Genomic DNA, 22,005 nt, shown 5'->3' on the forward strand with positions numbered 1-22,005 from the left:
TTAATAATAATATAAGCTGCATATAAGGAATACAACCAAATCCTCTGTCATACCATAAAATTGTATAATTATTTTGCATCGTGTTGAATCGCATCGTATAGCCCCGAATCGCATTATGTTGAATCAAATCGTATCAAACAGTTAGCTGTATCTCAACAGGGGTGAATCGTATCGCATCGCATCGCCCCGGTGCTTCAAATGTATCGTTAATGTATCGTATCGTTGGCAACGTATCGAGATGGACGGCCTCAGTGATGGAGATGCACATCCCTACTGCACACGCATCATGCCGGCTAGCAAGCTAGCTAGCTACACGTCACGGCCTGCTGATACCACGATAGCTAACTAACGTTAACGTTACAAGCTCAAAAACCGTATAACTACTACTGTCGTGTCCATAAGTTCCCTGGGAGAATACTTTGTTTGTGAGGACAAACGTATACAAAGAGGAGAGAACCATTTTAAATCGGGGCATGTGGAGGAGTTTCGGGAATGGCTAGCTAGCTAGCTACTAACGTTATATAAAAAAACAATAACGTTATAAACTATACACAATATGTATAACGAAACAATGATTTACATTAGTATTTACAGTGATTTAATATGCAGCGAAATAACGTTATACGATTTAAATTATAAATACAAATGTAAAAAAAATGGTTGTTGGCTTTAAACTGGTATTGGGTGAAACAGATACTAGCAACAGATTCAGGGTCAGTTATTTTCCCATTGTACGAATTGTTAAGCTTGAATGTAAGGGAAATCTGATCCTAGGTCTGCGACTAAAGCCAGGCGTCTACGCTGTGGTGACGTCAGTCAGCAGCGCCAAATAGCAGTGTAGTTATATTATCGTACTTGGCCATCGTGTCCCGCTCTTAAGCCTATCGAGATATCCCTTATCTCATGTACCTACTGTACTCCACTAACGAAAAACAAATACGCCCACACCTGCCGGGTCCCGCCCCTATGGAGGCGTAGCCTATAAGACACTAGGCATGGTCACCAACACTCTTCCTCTATTTTGTTTCCATCATAACGGTCGCAGTGCGCCTTATGTAACTAGTTGTTATGAAAAGATTAGAGAAATTGCGTAATGTTGAAAGCTTACCGGAGGTTGTTTACCCCTGGAATCTTCGGGGCATGTTTCAGCGACACGTCGGGCCTATGTTGATGTTTCCTCGTCTGATGGCAGCAGACCAAGGGGCAGCGTACAAGGTTTGGCTATCGGGCCAGCTTGTACACAGGTAGGTCCTGTGTCATCAGGCATTGATGTTGGTGTTAGTAATGCTGTGAAGTGTGTTTCGGCGCCAGGGCCGGGGTGGCTTGGTGAACGTTCCACTGCAGTGGACGATTTCCTGGCTATCCTGGAGCATGCTGCTTACACTAATGCTACTAATGCTACTGCTAATGCTAATGTTGATGCTGAAATGGGGTCGAGGGATCGGCCATTTTGGGTGTATGCGGCTTGGATAAAACAAGCCGTTGTCATTCTGCCGCGAGCAGCCCGCTCCCCGTTCAATCCTCTCTCTGTTACCCACGGAAGTGGGGCTCTGATCGTTTTCCTTTGGCTGCGGGCCGCGAACCTTCTTTGAAGCGCATGCAGCCCCATTCTTCACTTCTCATGGGGACAGGGGCTGACACCCAGTTAATGGCTGAGCCTGGGTCTGTCCGTGAGAATGTTGTACTGTCGCGTGGCTCCTGCACCACACGGTGTGTGATGGGGGAGTCTGGTGTTACGGCTGCCACTAGCTACAGTGGTCAGCAGGGGGACTCGAGGCCTCTACTGTTGAATGCACAGCAAGTGTTACAAAGGGCCAGATTAAACCGAATATATGTATTTATTGATTGATATATATTGCATAATATTTGTATATCGTTTGATATCCCTTGTATATTCTTTGTACATATACATGGAATGTCCCTTTAACCTAGTAGTTACTATAGCCCATAATATTTCATTCTCCTATTGGATGGCGTGCCACCAGGCGCCAGTGACTTACCCCCTAGAGCCGACTTGAAAGCTACCGACGAGACATGCCCTTACTAGCCCCAGCTCCGCGCAGGAATACGGCTACCGAAAGCAGAGCGGCACTACTTGTCCACCGTACATATAAATATGGCGCGGCGAATACAGAACTTCCCTTTTAGTTCCCTTTCAGTTCGAGTTGGAGTTCAGTCCTGTTCAGTTACCAAGTAAAGCCTCACCCACTACGCAACGTGGGTAGAGTAGGGCTCGTATTGCCCCAAATAGAGTCGTGCTTATCCTACTACGTTTGTTCAACGTATCGTTCGCTCCTTGCTAGTAAAGGCCTTCATTACGAGTCAAAGACCACGTGAAGTGGGTAATTGTGTGTCTACCTAGAGCACTTATTGCCGCGTGCTAATAGGATAGTAACGTCAAGTTCAACCGTGGACCACCGCGCACCACGGAGGATACCTACACCGGTGATTGCAGAGCCACTTTCCGGCAGGATTACTATTATTATTCTTCATTCTTCACCAAGCTGCTGGAGCAGAGAACCGTCTACACCCACTTCTGTGGGATCTACACATGCCCGTGAGGACATCACTCGAGCCCGTCTCTGTCGGAGCAGAGACTCCACGGCTTCACCTGCGCGGCGCGCACACTGAGAGTACAGAGGCTGCCTTTCCCTGCTGACACAGGGAGTAATTGTCCCTGTGGAACCATTGACTTTGTATAGAGCATTGCCTCCCCCTGCTGGCTTACAACCGGTAGTAACTCCCCTACCATTATTCCCTAGATAATTCCTAATATTCAGTATTGACTTGCCTACGCACATTCTTTGCCTTATAAGCGCATCCGAATTGATCTAAGTAATGTAATCTAATATTCTTTTGATGTAATAAATATTCTAAACGAGTATTTGTGTGGAAACCGTGTTATTGTGGAGAAGTTCTCATCATATACCTGTGTACGGTATTGGCCAGTAATGTACATAATACGGTAGTGGTTTAATGATACCAATACTTGATTAATACAGTCAGGGAATTGTACCCCTCAGTTACAATTGGTCCTTCGAGCCGGATAATAATTAGCGTAATATTAATATAACATTAATATTGACATGGCCGATGACGAACACTCCACAAACGGTTCTCCTAAGCTAGATTGCCCGCAGCGCAGACGGCAGCCACCTCCCTATCTAGAGGCATACGCTGTCAGTCCAATACCTAGCTTTAAAGGGAAATTAGATACGGATAAAATAACTAAAGCTGTTGTGAAGGGCCAGATTAAACCGAATATATATATTTATTTATATATATATATTTAATTGTATTTGTATATTCTCTAATATTCCCTGATATCCCTTGTATATTCCTTGTACAATATGCATTGAATATCCATTCTAGCCTACTGAACATCCCATAATAGTCTCCATTCTACTATTGGTCGAGACCTTGGTGCCAGGCTGCCATACCCCCCAGACCCAGTTCAAACGTACCGCTCAACATGTACGAACAAGTCCTAGTTCCGCGTAGGAATCTGGCTACCGCACCACTAATGGGACTATTTGTTCATAGTGCGTATATATACTGCGCTACTAAAGTAGGACTTCCTTTTCAGTCCAGTTTCTTACCCTCCAATAGAGTCACAGACGTAAAGCCTCCCCGCGACGCCACGTGTGGGAGTAAGGCCAAGTTCGCCTACCATCGGTGTTGAGACATCGTGTGTATTAATATTTGAATGGTCATGTTTGGCACTATATCGTCGAGTTGGACGTAGTCTATTAAGCTAATAATAGTCTGTTAATATATAGTGCTTCGTGCGGTGAGAATACTACCGTAGTCAGTACCCCATCGTTTCGGGCAGAGAACTGGCTGCTTATCCAGGGTGGTTGACCCCACGTGAAGCTGCACCCGAGGAGCCCCAGAGCCGACGAGCGAGTGGACCTGTATACCGGATTATTCTACCGACGACAGCCCGCCTTCCCAGGCACGGATTATGCTTTGTATACGTTGATTATTCCATGGATAAAGACCCCCGACACTGCCGTGTGTTGGAACCCCCCCCCCTGGAGAGGACGCAAGGTGAGGAGACGCTCTGCAAGACGAGGTCGCTTCACGTCTCTCCTCCGTGGACCGGAGGACGCCGGCCCACAAAGAGTCCACCTGCTTTCATCTGTGGTCCAAGGATCGCCGGCGCATTGAACGGCACTACAGTGGGTTCACCTGGGATACCCTTGGCCGGATGAGGCAGCCGGATTCTACCCCCCCCCCCTTCCTACTCCTGTCGGCTTACAAGCGACCGGATTAACCCCCCCTAGTGTATCCAGCCTATAATCATTAAAGTATCATTGCCGTTATCCCTTAACTATTCCAGGTCGTATATGTACCACCTGCGCCTTCAGAGATTGGACATTCTCTATTGATATACCGACGAATACTCTTGCCATAAAGTGCATACTAATTCCCATTCATAAATGTGATTGATTTGATTAAGTGCTTGCCCTACACACCATCGCTGTGTAGAAATAAAGACCTATTTCTAATTCGTACATTTGTGTTGGATCCGTTTCATCTACGTGACAGTGTTCATCATAATATATTTATGCCGAGTACTGGGTGGCCGAATATTAAGTACAAAGGTAGTGGTAGTAAGTATCATATCTAGTAATACAGTCAGGGAATTGTACCCCTCAGTTACAATTGGTCCTTCGAGCCGGATGGTAATCAGTGTAATATTAATATAGTGTTATTAATATTGAAATGGCCTATGATGAACACTCCACGAAACGATCCTCCTAACCAACGCCCGCAGCGCGAACGACGGCTCCCTCAGTACTTAGAGGCTTACGCTGTCAGTCAACAACCTAGTCTTCTACTAACAGTAAACGCGGTAAAACTAGAAAGTAAAAGTATGTCTAACCCCAACGCCCAGACTACCCCGACCATAGAGGCCCCTACGGGTTCTAATGTAACTGACCAAGTTCACGGTGGGGACCAGTGGGAACCAGACATGACTTCACACCCCGCCAGTACTGAAGAAGTAGTCCCCGATGAGTCCCGGGAGGAATACAACGCTACCGAGAGAGAACTCGGCACGGAAGAAGACGGGGAGAGCACCGTGGAGATAGAGCTCCAAGGCTCCGCAAGGAGTACCCCGAGGGAAGGCTCCCCTATACAACCGCCTTCTCCCAGCGAGGCAGAGAGGACCCTACAGCAGGCCTTCCTCATCAGCCTGAACGCCGCTGCTGAACGCGACCGACTGCAGATCCAGCAGCGGAGCGAAGAAGAGCATATACGTCTAGAAATAAGACGCATTCAGAGAGAAGAGAATGTGGCCCGAGACCGAGCAGACAGCCAGCGAGCAGCTGCTGGTGCTCTACGGGACGCAGAGCGCGACAGACAGCAAGCGCAACTAATAGAACAGCTGATCAGACGGACAACACCCTCTCCCTCCGCCAGAGGCTCCAGGAACTCGTCTAGACACACCTCCAGGGCGGCATCCCCTAGCCGAGTAAACAACCCTGAACTTGACCAACAGACGAGGTCTATACCCCCCACAGACCACCTCCCCCCACCGGTCCAAGCGAGACCTAGCAACCGGGAAGGAGCAGCATATCCTGTGGAGAGGCTAAACCAGAGACTACAAGCACTGGATGACCTAACTGAAGACGAAGAGGAAGAGGAGGAGAACCACGCCCGACGACAGCACAGTACTCTACCGGACCAGGAGGTCCGGTACAGCCCAGGCTATACTCCCGCGGAGCTGCGCTACAGACCCCCGACTCTATACACGGGTGAGCACGACGCACGACCCGCACCGAGGAACAGCACCTGGACAAGCGGGCCATGGTACACTGCCGGTACCAGCCCATACCAAGGAGCGGGAGGAGACTCGCCTAGGAGGCCTCTCCCCCAACGCTCGCCAATGTATCCACAGTCAGCGTCATACATTGGCACGCCTATGGTACCCGACTTCACCCAAGAGAACCGGGCCCAGTATACAGAACTCTGCATGTGTCTGGAGACCATGTTGGTGGATGTATTGGATGAACGCCATAAATACGCCATCCTACTGAAGCACTTAAAGGTACCCCGCGCACATAATATAGCGCTCGCCTACGCGACTTCCACCACCCCATACACAGCAGCGCTGGTAGCATTGGACCAGAGGTATGGGCGCATATGGGATTACGTGATCCAGGAGATCCGACACATCGACCGCTTACCCCCAGCAATAGACAATCGAGCACTGGACGACCTGTCCATCAGAGTGCAGTCCCTGGTAGGGATGTTGGGAGCGCAGAGAGAGAAGGGGAGGCATGAACTTTACGCCAACTCAAATGTGGAAAGGATCTTGGAGAAGCTGCCGCCCGCTCGACAGGAGCGTTTTAGGCGGCAGAGAGACCACAGAGACCCGAATGGCCCCGAACCGAACCTCCTCGATCTAGCAGACTTCCTGGCGAGAGAAGTCAGCAGCCTACGGCTAGATACATTCGGACGGAGCACCCCTGGCTCCAGAGAAGGAACCAGATGACTAAATGATGGAAGAAGATCGGTGACTGTGATGCACCAATCGGAGTCAGTACCGAGCAGCAGGAGCCACAGTACCCCCTCCAGAACGGAGAAGTGGAAGATAGTGTGCCCCTACTGTGAGAAAGAACACTGGCTAGCGCAATGTGACTCCTTCCCCAAGCTGAACGCGGAGGAAGCAAGTCAATGGATAAAGTCCAACAAGCGCTGTTTTCGCTGTGCGCGCTCACACATGGCAGCCGAATGCCGCTTAAAGAAAAGGTGCACCAAGTGCGATGGAGCCCATCTGGACATACTTCACGACAGTAACAGACGGCGCCCTTCACCCGCACCATCCAGCAGCAAAGCGAGCGTCATGTACATCGATCCCGCCAGCAGCAGTGGAGCCCGAGTACTCCTAAAAGTAGTGCGTGTGACACTAAGCTACCAGAATAAAGTCCTGGACACTTACGCCGTCCTCGATGACGGGTCAGAGAAGACCCTTCTGCTCGCCTCCGCTGCGGCCCAGCTAGGGCTGCGGGGAAGCGAAACCCAAATGACAATTCGGACAATAAGACGAGATTTGAAGACGATAAAGGGCGAGAATGTCTCATTCTCTATCGCAGCAAGCGGCCAGCCTGAGCGACGGTACCAGATTACAGACGCTTTCACCAGCCAAGAAATAGGGCTGTCGCGGTACACATACCCCGTCGCCAAGCTGATGGAGAAATATGCACATCTGCGCAAGTTACCGATCCCGCTCATAGACAATGCTATGCCGACCCTGTTGATAGGCTCCGACCATGCAGACCTCATTGTCCCGATAGACCGGGTTCATACCGGACCCCGGGGCTGTCCTGCAGCAGTCGAGACCCGTTTGGGATGGACTCTCCAAGGCCCGCTCGCCAAATCTCTCAACCGAAGTACAGCCACTAGATGTCTCCACTCCTGAGTCACAGAGGGAGAAACCGCACTCCTGCAACACGTAGAGCGGTTATGGACCTTGGAACAAATGCCCTTTAAGAACGTAAAGAAAGACATTCGCTCTAAAGATGACATTTACGCCATTCACCTCCTCGAGACAGGGACCAAGAGAGTCCCGGTCAACGGCGTGTTGAGATACGCCACGCCACTCCTGCGGCGAGAAGGAATGCCTACTTTCCACGCCAAGACAGACGCCACGGAGCGGTACCTGCTGAACACGGAGCGGCGCTTAGCCGGGAACCCCGCCCAAGAGAGTGTGTACCGCGCTGAGATTGAGAAGCTCATCACAGCGGGACACGTCACAAAGATGGACATTAAAGAGGCTGACCAGACCACTGAATCGTGGTACGTGCCTCACCACAAGGTCCATCACAACGGTAAGGACCGCATGGTGTTTGGCTGCAGCTACCAGATCGGATCCCAAAATCTGAATGAAGAGTTACTGCCCGGTCCCACACTCGGCCCCTCCCTACTCGGCGTTCTACTCCGCTTCCGCCAGGAAAAGGTGGCCATCGGCGGGGACATTAGGGGAGTGTTCCTGCAGGTGAGATTAGTAGAGGAGGACAGGCCCCTGTTACGGTTCCTATGGAGAGAGAAGCCAGGAGATGAGCACCCAGCCATCTACCAATGGGAAGTCCTCCCCTTCGGAACGACGTGCAGCCCCTGCTGTGCTACATTTGCACTACAGAAACATGTAGCAGAGGACCCAGCAGCGGACGAAGAGGTCCGACACAGCGTAAAGAACAGCTTCTACGTAGACAACTGTCTACAAAGCCTTTCGACCCAGGAAGAAGCCGAGGCTCTCCTGATTAAACTCCGCGCCTCATTGATCAAAGGCGGCTTTGATCTCAGGCAGTGGGCCAGCAGCGATCCGCAGGTACTGCGCAGCCTCTCCTCCGAGGACGGGGCGGCCAGCGGCGAGACCTGGATGGCTACAATCCCGGGAGAAGCCCAGGAGATGACCCTGGGATTGGTGTGGCGATTCAAGGCAGATTCGCTTCACTGCGGACACAGGCCCCTGACTACGGAGCAGGGAAGGCCGGCGGCGGCGCCGACCACCGGACGGAGTGTGTACACAACACTCGCCCGACGGTGTGACCCGCTGGGATGTATTCTGCCGTACACCACCAGGGCAAGAATGGTTGTACGAGCATTGTGTGACGGGGACCAGGGCTGGGACGACCCCATTCCCGCACATCTTGCATCCACCTGGAGAGAGTGGGAGATGGAGCTCCACTCACTCCCAGGCGTTAATATGCGCCGAAGCTACTTCCCACCCACGGTGAGGCCAGAGACATGTAAAATGGACTTACACGTCTTCAGTGACGCCTCAGAGGTCGCATACGGATCAGTAGCCTACTTGCGGGCCCAAGAAAGGGGGGGAGAGATCTACACAGCATTTGTCCTCGCCCGCTCGAGAATAGCCCCACGCAAGCAACAATCTATCCCACGTCTAGAGCTCTGCGCAGCCCTAGCCGGAGCGCACCTAGCCACGCTCATCCAACGTGAGCTCACCATACCGGTGTCTAGAACAATCCTGTGGTCAGATTCCACGACAGTACTCGCCTGGATCAAATCGGACTCATGCAAGTACAAAGTCTTCGTGGGAGTCAGAGTCACCGAGATTCAAGACTTAACCCAAGAGTTAACCGGAGAAACAGAGTGGCGCTACGTTGATACAAAACAGAACCCAGCTGACGTCATCACCCGGGGGATGCCCCTGGATGACCTCACCCGTCGCAATGTCTACAGTGACGGCCCAGCATTCCTAAAGCTCCCGGAAGGACAGTGGCCCATGCCTATCCCGAGGGAAGCAAGTCCAGAGGAGGTGGAAAATAAGAAGTCTGTGTTCTGTGGATTGAGCACTGTTATCTCCGCAGACCCCAACACACTCCTGATGGGGCGGCTAGATCCTGCATTACCCCAGACAATGTACCGGCCTGAAGAAGCGAACGGCCGACGAATGTGGAGGTACAGCCAAGTATTAGCCGACACGTTTTGGAGCAGTTTCCTACTGCACTACCTACCGTCTCTACAGACCCGCCAGAAGTGGGTAAAGGAGAGAGACAATTTGACAGAAGGAACAGTCGTCATGATTATTGATCAATCACTGCCCAGAGCTATGTGGCCGGCCGGCCGCGTAAGCAAAGTGATCACCGGTGCCGACGGCAAGGTCCGAGCAGCTGAAGTGCTTGTCCAGGGTCGCATTTACACTCGTTCCGTGGCGAGGCTCATAGAATTGCCCCGACTCCCGGACACAATCGATGATGACCATGACCCTATAACCCTATGACTTTGTGAAGTTGACTGACCCCTACAGCAAACCCTTATGTGTAAATAGACAACGCGATTAATCTGTCTCTGCTTAACTGATTAGGTCTGGGACCAATCAGGGGGTGGCTGTTGTGAAGGGCCAGATTAAACCGAATATATATATTTATTTATATATATATATTTAATTGTATTTGTATATTCTCTAATATTCCCTGATATCCCTTGTATATTCCTTGTACAATATGCATTGAATATCCATTCTAGCCTACTGAACATCCCATAATAGTCTCCATTCTACTATTGGTCGAGACCTTGGTGCCAGGCTGCCATACCCCCCAGACCCAGTTCAAACGTACCGCTCAACATGTACGAACAAGTCCTAGTTCCGCGTAGGAATCTGGCTACCGCACCACTAATGGGACTATTTGTTCATAGTGCGTATATATACTGCGCTACTAAAGTAGGACTTCCTTTTCAGTCCAGTTTCTTACCCTCCAATAGAGTCACAGACGTAAAGCCTCCCCGCGACGCCACGTGTGGGAGTAAGGCCAAGTTCGCCTACCATCGGTGTTGAGACATCGTGTGTATTAATATTTGAATGGTCATGTTTGGCACTATATCGTCGAGTTGGACGTAGTCTATTAAGCTAATAATAGTCTGTTAATATATAGTGCTTCGTGCGGTGAGAATACTACCGTAGTCAGTACCCCATCGTTTCGGGCAGAAAACTGGCTGCTTATCCAGGGTGGTTGACCCCACGTGAAGCTGCACCCGAGGAGCCCCAGAGCCGACGAGCGAGTGGACCTGTATACCGGATTATTCTACCGACGACAGCCCGCCTTCCCAGGCACGGATTATGCTTTGTATACGTTGATTATTCCATGGATAAAGACCCCCGACACTGCCGTGTGTTGGAACCCCCCCCCCCTGGAGAGGACGCAAGGTGAGGAGACGCTCTGCAAGACGAGGTCGCTTCACGTCTCTCCTCCGTGGACCGGAGGACGCCGGCCCACAAAGAGTCCACCTGCTTTCATCTGTGGTCCAAGGATCGCCGGCGCATTGAACGGCACTACAGTGGGTTCACCTGGGATACCCTTGGCCGGATGAGGCAGCCGGATTCTACCCCCCCCCCCCCCTTCCTACTCCTGTCGGCTTACAAGCGACCGGATTAACCCCCCCTAGTGTATCCAGCCTATAATCATTAAAGTATCATTGCCGTTATCCCTTAACTATTCCAGGTCGTATATGTACCACCTGCGCCTTCAGAGATTGGACATTCTCTATTGATATACCGACGAATACTCTTGCCATAAAGTGCATACTAATTCCCATTCATAAATGTGATTGATTTGATTAAGTGCTTGCCCTACACACCATCGCTGTGTAGAAATAAAGACCTATTTCTAATTCGTACATTTGTGTTGGATCCGTTTCATCTACGTGACAGTGTTCATCATAATATATTTATGCCGAGTACTGGGTGGCCGAATATTAAGTACAAAGGTAGTGGTAGTAAGTATCATATCTAGTAATACAGTCAGGGAATTGTACCCCTCAGTTACAAAAGCGGATAGTAAAATTATGTCCGACTCCATCAACCAGGATACCCCGACCACAGAGGCCCTGGTGGGTTCTAATGTAACTGACCAAGCTCACGTGGGGACCAGGAGGGAACTGACGCGACTTTATCCCCCGACAACGCCGACGAGGTAGTCCCCGGAGCGCTCCAGGATAAAGAAAGCCCTCCCGGGATGGAACCCGACCCACCACAAGAAGAGACGCGCACCCAGGAGATGGATCTCCTCGGTACGCAACAGGAGAACGGGTCTCCAACAAGTACTGCCGGGAGCCGATCGCCCCGAACGGCGTCTTCCCCCAGCGCGGCGGACAAGATGCTGGCGCAAGCACTCATCGCCATCCTGGCAGCCTCCACCGAACGCGATCGACTTCAAGCGCAACAGACGCGCGAGCGCGAACAGTTTGCAGGCGAGCGAGAGCGCTTCCAGGCGCAACAAAGGAGTGAAGACGACCGCATAAGACTGGAGACCAGACGCCTCCAGACAGAAGAGAACATTGAGAGAAGCCGCGCCGATGCACAGCACGCCGCCGCCAATGCACAGCGCGACGTCGCAAATGCACAGCTCCACGCCGCCCATGCCAGCGCCAATGCCCAGCGCGACGCCGCCAACGCACAGCGCGACGCCGCCCAGGCCAGCGCCAATGCGCAGCGCGACGTCGCCAATGCCCAGCGCGAAGCAGCGCGCGACGCAGCCCATGCCCAGCGCGAGGCAGAGCGCGACCGGCTGCAGGCGGAGCTGATGGACAAACTGGTTGCCATGGCGACACCCCCTCACTCCACACGGAGCTCTCAGAGATCGTCAAGACATGGGTCTAGGACACATTCCCCTACCCGACGAAGCGACCCGGGACCCCGCCAACAGGAGGATCCTGTCCACGTCTCCGAACCCCCTCCCCAGCCGGTCCATACGAGACCCAGCAACCGGGAAGAACCGGACCACGCCGAGAGACTGAACAGAAGACTCCAGGTCCTAGCAGAGGAAGAGGAGGAGGAAGAGGAGGAATGTCAAGCCGACCAGCAGCAACGTACTCTGGCCCAGGAGGCCCAGTACAGCCCCGACCAGCAGCAACGTACTCTGGCCCAGGAGGCCCAGTACAGCCCCGACCAGCAGCAACGTACTCTGGACCAGGAGGTCCAGTACAGCCCAGAAGTCAGCCCCGAGGCCCTGCGCTACAAACCCCCGACTCAACTCAAGGGTGAGTTTGACGCACCGCCAGCCCCGAGGGACAGCACCTGGGTACCCGACCTTCGGTACCCACCAAGTACCAGCCCAAGACGACACGCACGGGGAGACTCGCCTAGGAGGCCTCTTCCCCAACGCTCACCGATGTGCCAGTCATCCATGGCATCGTACTTTGGCGCACCGACGTTTCCAGACTTCACCCATGAGAACCGAGCACAGTACACGGAGCTACGGATGTGCTTAGAGACAATGATGGTTGATGTAGCTGATGAACGCCACAAGTATGCTACCCTATTGAAGCACCTCAAGGTGCCCCGAGCGCACAATATAGCGCTGGCCTATGCCAACTCTACTACCCCATATACAGCGGCTCTAGCAGCACTCGACCAACGTTATGGACGCGTATGGGACTATGTGATACAGGAGATAAGAGACATTGACCGTCTCCCCCCAGCCAGAGACAACAGAGCATTAGATGACTTGTCTATCAAGGTACAGTCCCTGGTAGGGATGCTGGGGTCCCAAAAGGAAAAGGGTATCTACGAACTGTACGCTAACTCTAACGTAGAGAGGATATTAGAGAAGCTCCCTCCCGCCCGACAAGAGCGCTTCAGGCGGCAGAGAGACTACCGCGACCCCAACGGTCCAGAGGCATCCCTCCTAGACCTATCTGAGTTCCTCGCCAGGGAGGTCAGTAGCCTACGACTCGACACGTTCGTATGGAGTGGACCAAGCCCAAGACTCGGACCTCGGGGACAAACGGATAACCGCCGGTTGGTGACCGTTATGCACCAAGCCGAATCAGTACCACACAAGAACCACAACACCCCCTCGACGAAAGAGGACCAGTGGAAGATTGAGTGCCAGTACTGTGAGGGAGAACATCGGCTGTATCAGTGCGAAGATTTCAAGAAGCTGACCACGGATGATGTGAGTCAGTGGGTCAAGGACCACCGCCGCTGCTTCGGCTGCGCGCGCAGCCACCTAGCAGCTGAGTGCCGCTTGAAAAAGACGTGCAGCAGGTGCGGTGGCACCCACTTGGAGGTCCTGCATGACATCAACAGGCGTCAGCCAGGACAACCGAGTGGGCCCGTCGCGGTAATGTACCATGCCGAGGCGGTGGCACCAGCACCGAAGTTCCACCAGACCGCTCCCTGGTGTCCCGACTGTTACGGCAGACACTGGGAGCCACGGTGCGACTCGCACCATATAGATTCTACGTCACCACCCACAGGAGTGCTCCACATTGACCAGCATAGCGGGACCCCCCGTGTGCTCCTCAAAGTGGTCAGGGTGCTCCTGAGCTACGAGGACAAGGTCCTGGACACTTACGCCGTCCTGGACGATGGGTCTGAAAAGACTCTCCTCCTCGCTTCCGCAGCAGCCCAGTTGGGCCTGCGAGGTGTCAAAGATACAATGACCATACGCACCATCAGAAGGGACCAGAAGACCATAACGGGTGAAAAGGTCTCCTTCAAGATAGCAGCGGTGGACCAGCCCGAGAAGCAGTATAGTATAACTAACGTCTTCACCAGCCACGACATAGGCCTGTCTCAGTACACCTACCCCATCCCACAGCTGATGGCTAAGTATGTGCACCTACGTCAACTACCTATACCGCTTATCGACGGCGCCACACCGACCCTGCTCATCGGCTCCGACCACGCGGACCTCATTCTCCCAATTGAGGCGGCCCACGTCGGACCCAAAGGATGCCCAGTCGCGGTTCAGACCCGACTGGGATGGACGCTCCAGGGCCCCCTCTACGGACTTGACAGTCAACCCACGTCTACACGCTGCCTACACACAGAGGCGAGCGACACCGGCCTCTCCCCCGTACAGCAGAGGCTATTGACATTAAGCGAGAGGCCCGTGGGAGAACCGTGGGTACCAGAGGGAGTTCGGAACTCCACCCCCCTCAGCTGCGCTCCAGACGTAGCTGACATCGAACCCAGCACCCCAAGCGACTCCTTGACGGGGCGGCCGGGACAGGCCCCTCCTCAGATGGGGTACAGAGCAAACAAGAGAAACAGACGGAGGAGGAGAAAGCACAGCCAAGCACAGATCAAAGCAGTCTCAGGCCCGCTTCCTCCTAAGCCCCCCTTCATCCCGTCCAGTCGTCATGACCATAGACCAGTCACTACCCCGAGCTGCGTGGCCGGCCGGCCGCGTAAGCAAAGTGACCACTGGTGCCGACGGAAAGGTCAGAGTGGCGGAAGTGCTCGGCCAAGGGCGGACCTACAACCGACCCGTGGCAAGGCTGATAGAGTCGCCAAGGCTCCCCGACTCGCTTAATGACGACCATGACCCCTGACTTTGTGACCTGCCTACCCTCACAACGGACATTGAGTAGTGGACAGTGCGGTTAATCTGTCTCTGCTTAGCTAATTAGGTGGGACTAATTAGGGGGCGGCTGTTACAAAGGGCCAGATTAAACCGAATATATGTATTTATTGATTGATATATATTGCATAATATTTGTATATCGTTTGATATCCCTTGTATATTCTTTGTACATATACATGGAATGTCCCTTTAACCTAGTAGTTACTATAGCCCATAATATTTCATTCTCCTATTGGATGGCGTGCCACCAGGCGCCAGTGACTTACCCCCTAGAGCCGACTTGAAAGCTACCGACGAGACATGCCCTTACTAGCCCCAGCTCCGCGCAGGAATACGGCTACCGAAAGCAGAGCGGCACTACTTGTCCACCGTACATATAAATATGGCGCGGCGAATACAGAACTTCCCTTTTAGTTCCCTTTCAGTTCGAGTTGGAGTTCAGTCCTGTTCAGTTACCAAGTAAAGCCTCACCCACTACGCAACGTGGGCAGAGTAGGGCTCGTATTGCCCCAAATAGAGTCGTGCTTATCCTACTACGTTTGTTCAACGTATCGTTCGCTCCTTGCTAGTAAAGGCCTTCATTACGAGTCAAAGACCACGTGAAGTGGGTAATTGTGTGTCTACCTAGAGCACTTATTGCCGCGTGCTAATAGGATAGTAACGTCAAGTTCAACCGTGGACCACCGCGCACCACGGAGGATACCTACACCGGTGATTGCAGAGCCACTTTCCGGCAGGATTACTATTATTATTCTTCATTCTTCACCAAGCTGCTGGAGCAGAGAACCGTCTACACCCACTGCTGTGGGATCTACACATGCCCGTGAGGACATCACTCGAGCCCGTCTCTGTCGGAGCAGAGACTCCACGGCTTCACCTGCGCGGCGCGCACACTGAGAGTACAGAGGCTGCCTTTCCCCGCTGACACAGGGAGTAATTGTCCCTGTGGAACCATTGACTTTGTATAGAGCATTGCCTCCCCCTGCTGGCTTACAACCGGTAGTAACTCCCCTACCATTATTCCCTAGATAATTCCTAATATTCAGTATTGACTTGCCTACGCACATTCTTTGCCTTATAAGCGCATCCGAATTGATCTAAGTAATGTAATCTAATATTCTTTTGATGTAATAAATATTCTAAACGAGTATTTGTGTGGAAACCGTGTTATTGTGGAGAAGTTCTCATCATATACCTGTGTACGGTATTGGCCAGTAATGTACATAATACGGTAGTGGTTTAATGATACCAATACTTGATTAATACAGTCAGGGAATTGTACCCCTCAGTTACAGCAAGGGTTACCCCGGCCTTGCCTTCGCCAGGCGGGGTATCACGCTGATGCCTCCCACTCCCGTGAGAGCGGCAGTGGTCTGCAAAGAAGAGGCGAGCGTGATTTGGGTGATAGCAATATCACTGCAGGGCTTCTGCGTGTAGGAGCCCATGGGGCTCTCATGCCTTGCGTGTCTAGCTGTAGAACAACTCCTCAGCATGCGCTAGAGGGGTGTTCAGGGGGGGGGTGTATGTCAACCAGTTTGATGACAGCTTCTCCCGTATCGAACCGGCCCTTTCTGTCGGGGTCCCCCCTTGGGTGCGTCGCACAGCGGGAGGGACCGGGCCAACTATCTACTGTTCCTTGCGGCCCAGCGTCAGTTGACGGCGGGTGCGCTGTGGGATTATTTTCACATATGGCGACAAGAATGCCGTTTGGGGGTGTGGATAGAGAGAACGTTGAAAGAGGGGCTTGTGTTGCAGTTCGCGCAACCCCAACCTCCGTTCTCAGGTTTGGTGCCGACCCTATTGTCAGGGTCAGAAGCAGTGACAGCCCTGGCCGACGAGATCCGATCTCTGTTGGCGAAGCAGGCCGTAGTCGTGGTCCCGAGAGAGGACGCGATGTCAGGCGTCTACTCCCGTTATTTTCTGGTGCCCAAGAAAAAAGGGGGGGTCAGACCTATACTGGATCTGTCCGCGTTCAATCGGTTGATTGTAGCGAGACCGTTCAGGATGTTGACCGTCAAACTCCTTCTGCTTGCTGTCAGAAGGGGAGACTGGTTCACCTCCATAGACCTGAAGGATGCGTATTTTCACATCCCGATTTTCCCTCCTCACAGGAAGTTCCTGCGGTTCCTGTTTCAGGGCGTAGCGTACGAGTACCAGAGGTTGCCGTTCGGCTATTCTCTTGCTCCCCGCACATTCACCACGTGCGTAGCGACTGCGCTGGAGCCTCTACATCGTCGGGGAATACGGGTTCTGTTCTATCTCGACGACATTCTACTCCTCAGTCGTTCGGAGGAGGTTGCCAGGTCTCATACCAGGCTGGTGGTGGAATTCCTCACCAGGCTGGGTTTTGCTGTGAACTGGAAGAAGAGTACGCCTATTCCCAGTCAACAGGTGGAGTACTTGGGCTTGACGTTGAGGTCAAGGCCCATGATTGTAACCCTCTCGGAGCAGCGGCGGGTGTCTATCCTTCGCGCGCTCAGGGGTTTCCGTCTGGGAGGGACGGTCACGGCGCTGCAAGTGATGCGCCTGCTCGGTATGATGGCATCTGCTCACACGGTGGTTCCTCTTGGCCTCCTCTTCATGAGGAGGATACAGAGGTGGTTTTTCTCTATGGGAATAGATCCGGTGAGGGACAAATGGAAACGGTTGACGGTTCCTTTGTCGATATGGGGAGATCTCGCCCATTGGAGGAGGCTGAGTATCCTCACCATTGGGGTCCCCATGGGCAGCAGGCGCTCACACGTCACGGTCTTCACCGACGCCTCTCTCACGGGTTGGGGAGGGACGTGTCGGACCCACGCAGTGGGGGGCAGCTGGACGAAGGTCCGTGCTGGCCCGTCTACCCCGCACATCAATGTGTTGGAATTGAAGGCGGTCCTCCTGGTCCTCAAACGGTTCGACCACCTGGTGGTAGGCGAGCACGTTTTGGTCAGGACAGACAGTATGACGGCAGCGGCGTATATCAACAGGCAGGGTGGGACTCGTTCCATCCGCCTGCACCGGGCGGCGGTCGAACTTTGGCTATGGGCATCTCACAGGCTGCGCAGTCTGAGGGCGCTCCACATCCCTGGTGCAGAGAATGTGGGCGCGGATATGATGTCTCGGGGCGGTCCTCGTTACGACGAGTGGGAACTCCGCCCCGACATAGTCAGACAGATCTGGGATCGTTTCGGGGAGGCCTCGATAGATCTGTTTGCGAGCCGACGCTCTCACAAGTGCCCCTTGTAGTTCTCGGTCAGTCGAGCAGATCATCCCCCCTTGGGGGTGGATGCCTTCTCGATCTTTCCATGGCCGCCCGGTCTTCTGTACGCCTTTCCTCCTGTACAGCTGTTGGGTCAGCTGTTGGAGCGGATACGGAGGGGGCGCAGGACGGTGATCCTGGTCGCGCCGGACCGGGGCACGGCAGTGTGGTTTCCGGTCTCAGTGCCCGGTGTTTGGCCAACGCCTGTTGGTGTGGCTGGTGAGAGAGAGGTCTGGAGAGGATGGACCCTTCTGTGGTTAATACCATCCGGAATGCGCATGCTCCCTCCACTGTCGCGCTTTACGCGGGCAGATGGCGTATGTTCCAAGAGTGGTGTAAGGCGGGGGGCCAGGACCCAGTCTCCTGCCCCCTGGATGCTGTCCTTAGTTATCTTCAGTCTCTCCTTGGTAGACTGTTGGTTTCGACGGTGAGGGTATATGCAGCAGCTATATCCTCCTATCATGAGGGGTTTGAGGGGGATGTCTTGTTCAGCCACCCTCTTGTGAAGCGGTTCCTGCTTGGCACTCGGCGCGTTAAGCCGGTGCAACGCTCTTTGGCTCCGAGTTGGGATCTTCAATTGGTCCTCGGTCGGTTGTCCTTGGCCCCGTTTGAGCCGCTTGAGCAAGCACCGTTGGGACAGTTGTCCTTCAAAACCGCGTTCTTGCTGGCTGTCACCTCCGCTACGCGTGAGTGAGCTCTGTGCTCTTTCGGTACGTCCAGAGTGCCTGTCTTTTCGTTCCGATTGCGGTGCCACTCTGCGGCCTAATCCTGCTTTCGTGCCTAAGAATATCCGGAGTTCCTTCCGCTCCAGGGATATTGTGGTTCAGGCGTTTCGTCCGCCCCCTCACGCTGAATGAATGAATGAATGAAAACTTTATTTAACAGATTGCAGAATGGGTACAATACAGTACGGCTCAATACATACAATTGTTAAGGGGATGCAGACCTGAGAAAGACGTTTGTCTTGTTTCCATCAGGGTCCCCCATTTTCAATTCATATAGACATTTATGACATACATAACATACATGACATTTATGGCATAGGGACATATAGGTATTTAGTACTGATACATTTGTGACATAGGCGGTATTCAAATATACAGTACTAGTGAGTTAGATGCGGGCCTTCACCTGTAATGTCCGGTCCGTGCTTTGGGAATTGACCTCAGCCGTACTCAGGACCTCAGTGTTACCGATCAGCTTTTTGTCTGTCACGGTGGTTCTCGTGCCGGTAAGGCACTATCGAAACAGCCCCTGTCCCATTGGTTGTGCGAGGGCATTGCCCTCTGCTACACGTTGGCCGGGCTGGATCCCCCTGGGGGCGTCAGGGAGCACTCCACTTGTGGGGTGGCTGCCTCTGCCGCTCTGCTGGGTGGGGCCTCGGTGGAGGACATCTGTGCTGCAGCTTCATGGTCCTCCCCGGGCCCCTTTGTAAGGTTTTACCTCATGGACATGACCGGGGGTTCTGTCTCCCAGGCGGTTCTGGGGTCTGTGGCCTTTCCTGCTTCCCGTCCTTTGGTAGGGTAGCAGGAGTGTGTGGGTATGGGCCACAGTGTGTTAGTTCACACGTGGTTCCGCCTGTGCTGTGTGTTCAAGGGGTTCTAGTTCCCTCTTGCTCGCACTCGGGTGGAGTTGACTGCGCCCCCCCTTCATTAGGAAGGATGGGGTGACGGGACTCCCCAACCCCTTGATGTGGGCTTACGGGTCCTCAGGGGGTGCATTTGTCGGGCCTCGCGTCCGCTCTACCCCATATCTCGATAGGCTTAAGAGTGGGACGCGATGGCCAAGTACGATAATATAATGTAAGGTTATGTATATAACCTAGTTATATGAGTACTGGCTGAGCGTCCTGCTCTTAACGGCCCTGAGTCCCCGTTTTGAGGAATCTTTTCCTGGAAACAGGTTTTTTGGCGAGGAAGAGTGTTGGTGACCATGCCTAGTGTCTTATAGGCTACGCCTCCATAGGGGCGGGACCCGGCAGGTGTGGGCGTATTTGTTTTTTGTTAGTGGAGTACAGTAGGTACATGAGATAAGGGATATCTCGATAGGCTTAAGAGCGGGACGCTCAGCCAGTACTCATATAACTAGGTTATATACATAACCTTACGTTTCCCAGTGAACAAAAACATAAATGTTGTTATTTTGCTACCTTTACGATTAATTATATTAATATTTTCATGCTGAGCTATAGATTGTGGATGAATACGCACAGAGGTACACCATGCCAATGTCCATGCTTTATTTGTTTTAAACGAACCGTTTTAGAAATGGTCAATGGGGAAATACATTCAGTGGAACAGAGGGTGGAACAGGGGAAAAAAAATGACGTAACCACTACACTTCCCTATGCATGTGCATGCAGTGTGTGTGTGTGCATGTTTAGATTAGATTGTACTTTATTGTCATTATATTTGCATAAAACGAGATTTGGGACTCAAATTTAAGGTGCAGTAATAAAATGACACAAGTTATAAAAGAGAAACATAAAATACTATACAAGAGACATAAAATACTATACAGAACATAAAATACTATACAATAAGACAATGTTACAATACTGTACAATATACAAAATAACAACAATATACTAAATAACAATACACAAATAACATTCATGGTGTCAGACGGTAGTGGGTGGGTATTGCGGTGTGGATATTGCACTCGAGGGGTAGGATGTTGCACAGTGTGTGTGTGTGTGTGTGTGTGTGTGTGTGTGTGTGTCTGTGTGTGTGTGTGTGTGTGTGTGTGTGTGTGTGTGTGTGTGTGTGTGTGTGTGTGTGTGTGTGTGTGTGTGTGTGTGTGTGTGTGTGTGTGTGTGTGTGTGTGTGTGTGCGTGCGTGGCGTGGCGTGGCGTGCGTGCGTGTGCGTGTGTGTGTGTGTGTGCGCGCGGGCGTGTGCGCGGGCGTGCGTGCGTGTGTGGGCTCATATGCTTTTGCTTATTAAACCGCGCTGAGCCGGTGTGTAGTGTAATCATGTGTCCTGTAATTGAATAAGTGGAAACAAATGAAGCATTTAACGTGTGCTCTCCCCAGGGGCGGCTTCCTCCACACCAGAGGCTACGATCCGGTCCTGGCTGTCCTGCTGTTCTCCGGCGCTCTGGCTCTGCACTCCAGACAACTGGATCTGAAGCTACGGCTGGACTATCTCTGGGCCACACAGGTGTGTGTGTGTGTGTGTGTCTGTGTGTGTGTGTGTGTGTGTGTGTGTGTGTGTGTGTGTGTGTGTGTGTGTGTGTGTGTGTGTGTGTGTGTGTGTGTGTGTGTGTGTGTGTGTGTGTGTGCGTGTGTGCGTGTGTGCGTGTGTGCGTGTGTGCGTGTGTGCGTGTGTGTGTGTGTGTGTGTGTGTGTGTGTGTGTGTGTGTGTGTGTGTGTCCAGTGTAATGACATGACAGGAGTCACGGTGCATTCAGATTCAAGATTCAAGAGGTTTATTAGTCACATACACGAGACATGTAGTGAAATGAACGTGGCCATGATTGATTGTGCAAAAAAAATAAATAATAATAATAACAATAGAATAAAATTGAATAGATAATAGATAGACATGATAAAAGGTAGGATAAGATAAGATATTCCTTTATTGATGCCTGAATTTCCCCAAGGGGATCAATAAAGGAATATCATATCGTATAGAATAGATAATAGATAGACATGATAAAAGGTACTAAGATAAAATACAATGCTAAGCTTACGAATTAAAGGTAATGAGTCCTATATACAGTACACTACTATACAATATGCTATACAATATACAGTTATGCTATATGTAACTATACTATACTAACTATACTATACAAAAACATACATTTATGTTTTTTAAAGTGACTGGTCCTCGTCAAGTGGTCAAGGAGTTTACCACCAGGACGTGGCATTTGAAAATGGTAAATGGTAAATGGTGCATTTATATAGAGCTTTTATCCAA

The 22,005-nt window shown here is 52.0% G+C and overlaps 1 pseudogene across 1 annotated transcript in view; it reads left to right on the top strand.

Moving 5' to 3' along the window:
* Positions 1 to 22,005, top strand: part of LOC311223593 (adenylate cyclase type 1-like) — a 181,023-nt pseudogene that overhangs the window by 130,033 nt on the left and 28,985 nt on the right. Inside the window, exon 10 of the transcript in view lies at positions 21,117 to 21,243. The product of the transcript in view is annotated as an adenylate cyclase type 1-like (transcript). The remainder of the gene's footprint in view (positions 1 to 21,116; positions 21,244 to 22,005) is intronic.

The sequence above is a fragment of the Notolepis coatsorum genome (genome assembly GCF_963971535.1).
Source record: "Notolepis coatsorum genome assembly, chromosome: 2".
NCBI lineage: Eukaryota > Metazoa > Chordata > Actinopteri > Aulopiformes > Paralepididae > Notolepis > Notolepis coatsorum.